Source organism: Dipodomys spectabilis, unplaced genomic scaffold, assembly GCF_019054845.1.
Source record: "Dipodomys spectabilis isolate Male_0828 unplaced genomic scaffold, ASM1905484v1 ptg000714l, whole genome shotgun sequence".
Classification (NCBI taxonomy): domain Eukaryota; kingdom Metazoa; phylum Chordata; class Mammalia; order Rodentia; family Heteromyidae; genus Dipodomys; species Dipodomys spectabilis.
The window spans coordinates 1,413,325-1,424,129 of record NW_024871391.1 but is presented as its reverse complement, the minus strand read 5'-3'; positions in this window follow the sequence as shown (position 1 = coordinate 1,424,129).

Sequence of the window (10,805 nt, the reverse complement as noted above, 5' to 3'; positions counted from 1 at the left end):
TGATTATTGCACATTTGGAAAGAATTCCTTTAGTTTCCCGAAAAAAAAAAAATCCTGGAGTTAACACTACAGCAAAATCTTTCTTCTTGAACTCAGCCAACAAGCATTTGTGAATACAAATGGACTCGCTTTGTAATGCCTGGACAAATACGAAATTGCTGTTATCACTCATTTCTCGTAAAGGGTTTCCGAAGCGGATGAATTCCCATCACTTTGGCAAGTACAGCCAGCGCCCGGAGGCCGGGCTGCCCGGGGGACTGCTCATGGACACCTGCAGTGGGAAACACCCTGGTGGGTGTGAGGCTGAGGGAAATACCAGGGTCCTTGTTTTGAGATTCGTATTTTTAAATCCATTAATGGAATTAAAACACTTTCATCATAGGATCTAACGAGTCCTATGTGCAATCCTATGAGCGTTTAAAAAGATTCAGCGTATACCGTGAGTTTGATGTTGGTGTTCAAGGCTTCAGATGGACATTGTTTGGCGGTTTTGGAAGTCCTTGAAACACACATAAAAACATGTGGGCAGGGACATAAAGCTCAGCAAAAGCTGAAGAATATTACTTGTGAGTTTTAACTTTTGAGTTAGTCCATTTTTGCCACTGTTAGGAAACACGGGTTTGATTTTGCGTGCGATCCTTCGTTGGGGTGACTGAGCAGGTGTATGAGTTGAAGGCGTAAGTTTTACCAAGCAGTTTTATTTCAACAGCTGAATTTAATAATTACATGATCGTGTGTTTACCTGGAAATGATATGATTTTTGCTTGTGTCTAGATATCACAAAGAGAGTCCATCAAAAAACCTTCTTAAAGTTGTGTCAGAAATTTAATTCAGATATCTGGAATGAATTTTACAAAATATTTTGTGATGGTTTCGAGGAGATCTCTTTACCAAATTCATATTGCATTTGCTAAAAATCTTTATATTTTTCCCATTTACGGATTTATAATTTTTCATTTCTTTTTGTGCTAGGGCCTGGAGCCTGTCTTTGAGCATTATTATTATTATTATTATTTTTGCTCAAGGCTAGTGCTTTACCACTTGAGCTACAGCTCTACTTCCAACCTTTGATGGCTGATTAGAGATAAAAGTCTCAAGGAGTTTCTTGCCCAGGCCACCTTTGAACTGCGATCTTCAGATCTCAGCCTCCTGAGTAGGGTTATAGACATGAGCCACTGGCACCGAGTATAATTTTCCTTTATTATATCACCACAACAACAGCAATAACAACAAGCCCCAGCTTTGTGGTTTTGTTCAGCTACTGCTGGTTGCAATTGATACATTTTGAGAACATTCTGACATATTTTAGTGTCTTTCTATCTTTTAATTGCTCTTACGGTCATAATATTAGCTTCTGATTTTTACTTGATTCTGCATGAGTAGTCTACCTTTTTCCTAAATTTGAATTGTTTTCTATATTACTTTTATTATAGAAATGTAATTTAATACCATTTTGATTTAAATAAGTATTTCAATTTAATTATCCAGTATTGTTTTCACAGATACTGCTTTTAACTCTTGCTGCTCTATAAAATAGGAAAATAAATGCGACTCGGTGTGATACCATAATATGTACAGAAAAGCATCGTGTAACCTGGAGTGGTTTTATGGGAGCCCACTGGGAGGGTTATGTGTCCCTGCGTGTGTAGGAAATCATGCTGGTGTCAGGTACGTAACGGCATGTGACATCTTAGGTCTTACACATGTGCATAACACATCATCTGTATTCCATGTGCATAATATTTTATGCAAGCAGGAGTTAGTGCAACATGTGATCCTATTAAAACAATAAATTTAGGTTTAATGGGAGCATAGTTCTCCTTGCTTTAATTTTTAAAATTAAATTAGCTAAATTTAAATGGAAGCTCCAGCCAGGTCATCAGTGCTTATCATTAGCTATGTGTGCCTCTCACGTCCATCGTAAACGGAGTGGCTCTGACGAAGCCATCTGAACAGTCCGGCCGTGTCCCAAGGTCAGAGTCTACAGGAGAAACGCTCGAATCCTTTCACGAGGAACCGACAGAGACCCGAACGAGAGTTAACGTGTAGACGCTTTCTGCCTGAATGTATCGTGTGAAGCTGTTACACGGGAAAAGAAGAGAACGCAGAGAGCAAAAGAGGCAGAGGAGCCGGGTACCCACGTCAGAAGGAAATTCTCCCAGAGTTCAGGCAGCACCGGTCTTCAGGCCGAGGGGAGAGGCAGGAGACGCTCCGTCTGCTCTTGGAATGAAGACTGCGGCCATCTTGGCCTGCTCTTGGAATGAAGACTGCGGCCATCTTGGCCTGCTGTTCAGAAGCTCTTGTGAAGACCAGGCGACTCCACCAGTGGCCAGACGGGGTTGACGGGGGTCCGGGATTGAAGGACAGCCCGCAGAAGCCGGTGCACACTCAGCACCGTGTAGGTTCTAGACTTCAGGACTCAAACCCGGACCGGCACAGTTGGCTCTCTTTTCCTTCAGGTTAAGAAACTGTCAGGTGTTAAAAAAACTTATGCCAATTCTTTTTTTTTTTTTAGACTGTGAAGTGGGTGGCATTTTTGTACTTTGCCCCACATTCTAACCAGCGCACCTGTTTGGACACACAGATAAGCCAAGTCTTTTGACAATTCATGACTCACTTGGACTCTATTTATGGAATCTACCCTTCTTATTCCCGGAGAAGATTCCAGGCTGCTCATGACAGAAAGCAGGACGTTAGAAAGCACAGAACAAAACAGAGGATTGAAGTAGGGTAAAAGCATAATTATTTCCCAGGAGAGAAGGGTCGGACTCTCTTGTCTTTTTTTGTTTCAGTTTATCAGATGGGTTGGTGAATTTTGCTCAAGGTGTTTAAATTCAAATCGATAGCCTGTGGATGACAGAAATGGGATTATCTTCCTTTTAACACGTGTTTACAAGTCAGATTATCTGAACACTGTAAGAATTTACCCATCCTGAAGCGCTGTTTCCAAATGTAGATGAATAGCCAAAGTCAAAACAGCAAGATGACAAATTTCAAAGCAATCTTTCCCCAATACACAGAATTTCCACACAGTTAATGGATTGAATGCACTGTTGCTCTAAGTAAGAATCTGCTTTATTAGAAAACCACATCAAATCTGAACTAATATAATTCAAATTGTTTACCGCTACTGTGTGAGTAATGCCTGATGTATATAACTCATTGATTCGCTCTAAGACTTTCAAACGATTACTTAAGAAATGACACATTACAGAGTGGCGCTTTGCATTTAGAATCCACTCCCCTGTTATCTAGAATTTACTTCCATAACCAGAAAAACGAGACTTTGGTGAGATAATCTCTGACCCTGTGTCCTCAGGAATCTACAGTTCCAGTGTTTCTTCTCTCCTTGTTTGCTTCACACACACACACACACACACACACACACACACACACAGACACACACACACACACACGAGTTTATATTTACCCTGAGAATTTCCTGTGCACAGTTGCGTAGTTTCCGGAGAGTTGAGGAATTGGTGCACCCTGGGAAAGTGTACTTTTGTTTCCGTCGGTCGTGGGTCTTGAACTCTGGGCCTGGGTGCTGTCCCTCAGCTCTTCAGCTCAAGGCGAGCACTCTACCACTTGAGCCACAGCGCCACTTCCGGCTTTTTCTGCGTATGTGGTGCTGAGGAATCGAACCCAGGGCCTCATGCATGTGAGGCGAGCGCTCTACCCCTGAGCCACCTTCCCAGCCTGGAAAGTGTACCTTTACCTAGTCCTTTTAACCCCACTGGGAGAAGCTGGGCTCACCTCTGCCTTCACCTCTGCTGGCTGTCGGCCCACCCTAACCACTCGGCCAAGGCCGCTTTGCATTCCCGCCTTTCTCCTGCATCCATTCTCAACAACCACTCGTGGCCTCCTCCATGCCAGTCTTCTGCACCGGGGCAGGGGTCTCCTCGGCTTCACAGATGCTGTGCGGGCGGTGCCCGGCCAGTGTCCTGCCACAGTGCCCAGCGCAGCCCGGGGCCGGGACGATCCGGTGAGGAGGACGATCGGGTGTTTCATAGCTGCACTACAAAGGAAGCGTGGGCCTGCTCACAGGAACGTGGAGCCCGTGAGCGTCATTCTGACAAAAGACCACCTGCCCCCCACCCCCACCCCAAGGGCACCAAAGGCACCAGGCGCTTCAGTGGAAAAGTTGAGAGGCACACGCGCGCATGCGCTCACGGAAACGAGTAATTCTTCTACCAGCGATCACGTCCTCGGGAGACAGAGTGCTCAGAGGGATAGTGATCACGGTGTGGATCGGTTTGTCAAGATGTGGGTGGTGTGTTGGCCGCGGCCTCTCCTGGCCCCCGTGGCAGGCCTGGCTCCGCATCGCTGACCCCCAGGCACAGGTCACCTCAGGGTCATGGGTCGGAGCGTCTAGGTGTCCCACACGCGGTGCGAGGAGCAGGTGAACGTGTCTGACTGTCAGACAAAGGAGCAGGTCCATTGCAGATCATCTGTCTGATGTTGGAGAGCATCGGGATGGAGTTTCCCTCGGCAGACTGATATAAAAGTATTCCTCCCTCAGATGTGGGGCCTGGCATCCGAGGGGGACGAGAAATCAGAACCTGCGGACCCTTTCCTCAGAAGACAGCTGCACTTGGCCTGTAGCCTGCCACGCCGAATCAAGGCGGAGCAGAACTTCCAGGGGCTCCTGTGCCCGTGTCTAAGGTGGATGGCAAACTGGCTCAGATCTGAGTACTTAGACCGACGCGGGCTGAGGGACAAGTATGTCCCCTCCAGCCTGGTTCTGCAGTGGCCCTAGGGTGGGGACCGGCAGCAGCTCACCATGGTTGCATGATCTGCTACCTGGCCCTGATGCAGTACATTCAGAAACAGTCTGTCCTTCCTTCTCAGCCGCGTGTTTGGGGCTCCAGGGACAGTCTGCTGGGAGAGTCAGAGCTCAGCGGTGAAGATCTGCCTCAAGCCGAGGGTCTAGCCGGACCTCCTGCCCCGTCCTGTTCTCTCCACAGGACCTGGGGCTTGAACTCAGGGCCCGGAACCTGTGCTTCGCTTCGTCACTTCAGGTGACGTGCTTGAGCAGCACGGCCTAGCTCGGGGAGGAAGTCGGGAGGAGATGGGATGCGGGGCCGGAGCTCCGTGGACCGATCTGGCGCGGCGCGGGCCGGGGATGTGTGCAGGGTGAGGGCAGCCCAGATCCTAAAGAAACGTCCACACCCTCCACGCCAGCAGGAAGGGAGGAGTGTGGCTTCTCCACCAGCCAGCCGTTCTGACGAACCTTTCTGGAACGTTTGAAAGATTCCCCGGCTCCGTTGTGAAGCGCCACTGGGTGGTATTTTGAACATTTCAAAGTACACTGTGGGAGTGGAGCTGAAATGTACTAATTTCGAATACTTAGCCATCTGGAGCATTAGATGCTTAATTACAGCTGAAGACTCATGAATGAACGGCATGAGGCAGTTTTTCTTCCAGTGAATTTCAATTGTGTTGCTTTATTCTCAGGAGGGGGAGAAAAAAAAGAGGGAATATGCCAGTAGTTTATATTCTGCTGTTTCTTGTACTTGTTCTTTTCTTCTCTTTTTGTGTAGGCTCCTGTGAAAAGCCATCTTCAGCCATTTCAAGATCCCTGATTTTTTTTCCCCCCAAGTCCTTTAGTGCAAATGCAGGCCTGTCTGTCATGTAAAACACAACGGTGGGCCCTAGCTGGACACGTTGCTTTATCCTGTGACTAGGCGTAAGCTCAGAGCTTGCACACTTGGCTTGCCTTTTGGAGCACTCGCCTCCCGGGTCAGTCTCTTTCACACTCTCAGTAATTAATCGCGATCATGACATTCGAAGAAATGATGTACGTAGGAGAGGAGCAAAATCAGTTTAGCATAGTGGAGCTGGAAAATGAAGGTCCTCTGACGACTTCGTCAGATGCAATACCCTACTTGAAATTTCATAGCATTCGCAAAATGGCAGATCTTAACCAGCGATCGGAGGGCTCGTTTTCCCTTTCTGTGTTGCCTGTAGGAAAGGTCAGTGGAAGCCAAGCAGGCGGGCATGGTCTCACAAACCTAAGGTGTGCGCGTCTTTGGACAGGGGGAGCAGACTCCGCAGAGGTAGCTCCGCTCAGAGAGTCCATGTCCCCCTGGGAGGCGACCTGAGCTGCGCAGAGTGATGACCCAAGCCTTAGAGTAGCCTGAGGCCTCGCTTTGAAAGCCTTGCCCCGTCGCTGCCCCGAGGTAGCCGGGGCTGCCCCGTGCACCGCTGAACGGTGGTTACGGTTTGTGGATCTGAACCTTCATGTTCAGTTGTTGCATGTTACACCCATTGGATTGTGCACTCTGGCGGTGTGTACTCAAGCAGATGTATCCGCCTACATCCATTCCCGGGCTTACCGTGAGGACGGGTCGCTGCAAATGCCTGCAGAGAAGGACTGATCTAAGACAGGATGGGTAAACATAAGGGCCTGGGTGAAACCACCGTGGTATTCTTTTACGTGGGGAGTCAGAAGAAGAAACTCACTTGGTGAGTGAGACGGACAGGAATGAAAGAATTGGGCAGACCTATCCACCTTCCATCTCCCTGGCTGGGTGCGTCCTGGAGCCCAGCCAGCTTTGCACTTCCAGGGATGGAGGTTCTGCTCCTGGAAGGCAGCCTTTGGGGCATCCAGACCTGGTCATAAGAGGACCTCCTCCCTCAGTGTGTACCTCTGACAGCATGGTGTGCTCACTCACTCAGTGTGTCTATGATGGCATGGTGTGGTCACTCACTCAGTGTGTCTATGATGGCATGGTGTGCTCACTCAGTGTGTCTATGATGGCATGGTGTGCTCACTCAGTGTGTCTATGATGGCATGGTGTGCTCACTCAGTGTGTCTATGATGGCATGGTGTGCTCACTCAGTGTGTCTATGATGGCATGGTGTGGTCACTCACTCAGTGTGTCTATGATGGCATGGTGTGCTCACTCAGTGTGTCTATGATGGCATGGTGTGCTCACTCAGTGTGTCTATGATGGCATGGTGTGCTCACTCAGTGTGTCTATGATGGCGTGGTGTGCTCACTCACTCAGTGTGTCTATGATGGCATGGTGTGCTCACTCACTCAGTGTGTCTATGATGGCATGGTGTGCTCACTCAGTGTGTCTATGATGGCATGGTGTGCTCACTCACTCAGTGTGTCTATGATGGCATGGTGTGCTCACTCAGTGTGTCTATGATGGCGTGGTGTGCTCACTCACTCAGTGTGTCTATGATGGCATGGTGTGCTCACTCAGTGTGTCTATGATGGCATGGTGTGCTCACTCACTCAGTGTGTCTATGATGGCATGGTGTGGTCACTCAGTGTGTCTATGATGGCATGGTGTGCTCACTCACTCAGTGTGTCTATGATGGCATGGTGTGCTCACTCACTCAGTGTGTCTATGATGGCATGGTGTGCTCACTCACTCAGTGTGTCTATGATGGCATGGTGTGGTCACTCAGTGTGTCTATGATGGCATGGTGTGCTCACTCAGTGTGTCTATGATGGCATGGTGTGCTCACTCAGTGTGTCTATGATGGCATGGTGTGGTCACTCACTCAGTGTGTCTATGATGGCATGGTGTGCTCACTCAGTGTGTCTATGATGGCATGGTGTGCTCACTCAGTGTGTCTATGATGGCATGGTGTGCTCACTCAGTGTGTCTATGATGGCATGGTGTGCTCACTCACTCAGTGTGTCTATGATGGCATGGTGTGCTCACTCAGTGTGTCTATGATGGCATGGTGTGCTCACTCACTCAGTGTGTCTATGATGGCATGGTGTGCTCACTCACTCAGTGTGTCTATGATGGCATGGTGTGCTCACTCACTCAGTGTGTCTATGACAGCATGGTGTGCTCACTCAGTGTGTCTATGATGGCGTGGTGTGCTCACTCACTCAGTGTGTCTATGATGGCATGGTGTGGTCACTCAGTGTGTCTATGATGGCATGGTGTGCTCACTCAGTGTGTCTATGATGGCATGGTGTGCTCACTCAGTGTGTCTATGATGGCATGGTGTGCTCACTCAGTGTGTCTATGATGGCATGGTGTGCTCACTCAGTGTGTCTATGATGGCGTGGTGTGGTCACTCACTCAGTGTGTCTATGATGGCATGGTGTGCTCACTCAGTGTGTCTATGATGGCGTGGTGTGCTCACTCAGTGTGTCTATGATGGCGTGGTGTGCTCACTCACTCAGTGTGTCTATGATGGCATGGTGTGCTCACTCACTCAGTGTGTCTATGATGGCATGGTGTGGTCACTCAGTGTGTCTATGATGGCATGGTGTGCTCACTCAGTGTGTCTATGATGGCATGGTGTGCTCACTCAGTGTGTCTATGATGGCATGGTGTGCTCACTCAGTGTGTCTATGATGGCGTGGTGTGCTCACTCACTCAGTGTGTCTATGATGGCATGGTGTGCTCACTCAGTGTGTCTATGATGGCATGGTGTGCTCACTCACTCAGTGTGTCTATGATGGCATGGTGTGCTCACTCACTCAGTGTGTCTATGATGGCATGGTGTGCTCACTCACTCAGTGTGTCTATGATGGCATGGTGTGGTCACTCAGTGTGTCTATGATGGCATGGTGTGCTCACTCAGTGTGTCTATGATGGCATGGTGTGCTCACTCAGTGTGTCTATGATGGCATGGTGTGGTCACTCAGTGTGTCTATGATGGCATGGTGTGCTCACTCAGTGTGTCTATGATGGCATGGTGTGCTCACTCAGTGTGTCTATGATGGCGTGGTGTGCTCACTCACTCAGTGTGTCTATGATGGCATGGTGTGGTCACTCAGTGTGTCTATGATGGCATGGTGTGCTCACTCAGTGTGTCTATGATGGCATGGTGTGCTCACTCAGTGTGTCTATGATGGCATGGTGTGCTCACTCACTCAGTATGTCTATGATGGCATGGTGTGCTCACTCAGTGTGTCTATGATGGCGTGGTGTGCTCACTCACTCAGTGTGTCTATGATGGCATGGTGTGCTCACTCAGTGTGTCTATGATGGCATGGTGTGCTCACTCAGTGTGTCTATGATGGCGTGGTGTGCTCACTCACTCAGTGTGTCTATGATGGCATGGTGTGGTCACTCAGTGTGTCTATGATGGCATGGTGTGCTCACTCAGTGTGTCTATGATGGCATGGTGTGCTCACTCAGTGTGTCTATGATGGCATGGTGTGCTCACTCACTCAGTATGTCTATGATGGCATGGTGTGCTCACTCAGTGTGTCTATGATGGCGTGGTGTGCTCACTCACTCAGTGTGTCTATGATGGCATGGTGTGCTCACTCAGTGTGTCTATGATGGCGTGGTGTGCTCACTCAGTGTGTCTATGATGGCATGGTGTGCTCACTCACTCAGTGTGTCTATGATGGCATGGTGTGCTCACTCACTCAGTGTGTCTATGATGGCATGGTGTGCTCACTCAGTGTGTCTATGATGGCATGGTGTGCTCACTCAGTGTGTCTATGATGGCATGGTGTGCTCACTCAGTGTGTCTATGATGGCGTGGTGTGCTCACTCACTCAGTGTGTCTATGATGGCATGGTGTGCTCACTCAGTGTGTCTATGATGGCATGGTGTGCTCACTCACTCAGTGTGTCTATGATGGCATGGTGTGCTCACTCAGTGTGTCTATGATGGCATGGTGTGGTCACTCAGTGTGTCTATGATGGCGTGGTGTGCTCACTCAGTGTGTCTATGATGGCGTGGTGTGCTCACTCACTCAGTGTGTCTATGATGGCATGGTGTGGTCACTCACTCAGTGTGTCTATGATGGCATGGTGTACTCACTCAGTGTGTCTATGATGGCGTGGTGTGCTCACTCAGTGTGTCTATGATGGCATGGTGTGCTCACTCACTCAGTGTGTCTATGATGGCATGGTGTGCTCACTCACTCAGTGTGTCTATGATGGCATGGTGTGCTCACTCACTCAGTGTGTCTATGATGGCATGGTGTGCTCACTCAGTGTGTCTATGATGGCATGGTGTGCTCACTCACTCAGTGTGTCTATGATGGCATGGTGTGGTCACTCAGTGTGTCTATGATGGCGTGGTGTGCTCACTCACTCAGTGTGTCTATGATGGCATGGTGTGGTCACTCAGTGTGTCTATGATGGCATGGTGTGCTCACTCAGTGTGTCTATGATGGCATGGTGTGCTCACTCAGTGTGTCTATGATGGCATGGTGTGCTCACTCAGTGTGTCTATGATGGCATGGTGTGCTCACTCACTCAGTGTGTCTATGATGGGATGGTGTGGTCACTCAGTGTGTCTATGATGGCATGGTGTGCTCACTCAGTGTGTCTATGATGGCATGGTGTGCTCACTCAGTGTGTCTATGATGGCGTGGTGTGCTCACTCACTCAGTATGTCTATGATGGCATGGTGTGCTCACTCAGTGTGTCTATGATGGGATGGTGTGCTCACTCAGTGTGTCTATGATGGCATGGTGTGCTCACTCACTCAGTATGTCTATGGTGGCATGGTGTGCTCACTCAGTGTGTCTATGATGGCATGGTGTGCTCACTCACTCAGTGTGTCTATGATGGCATGGTGTGCTCACTCAGTGTGTCTATGATGGCATGGTGTGGTCATTCAGTGTGTCTATGATGGCATGGTGTGCTCACTCAGTGTGTCTATGATGGCATGGTGTGCTCACTCGGTGTGTCTATGATGGCGTGGTGTGCTCACTCACTCAGTGTGTCTATGATGGCATGGTGTGCTCACTCAGTGTGTCTATGATGGCATGGTGTGCTCACTCACTCAGTGTGTCTATGATGGCATGGTGTGCTCACTCAGTGTGTCTATGATGGCGTGGTGTGCTCACTCAGTGTG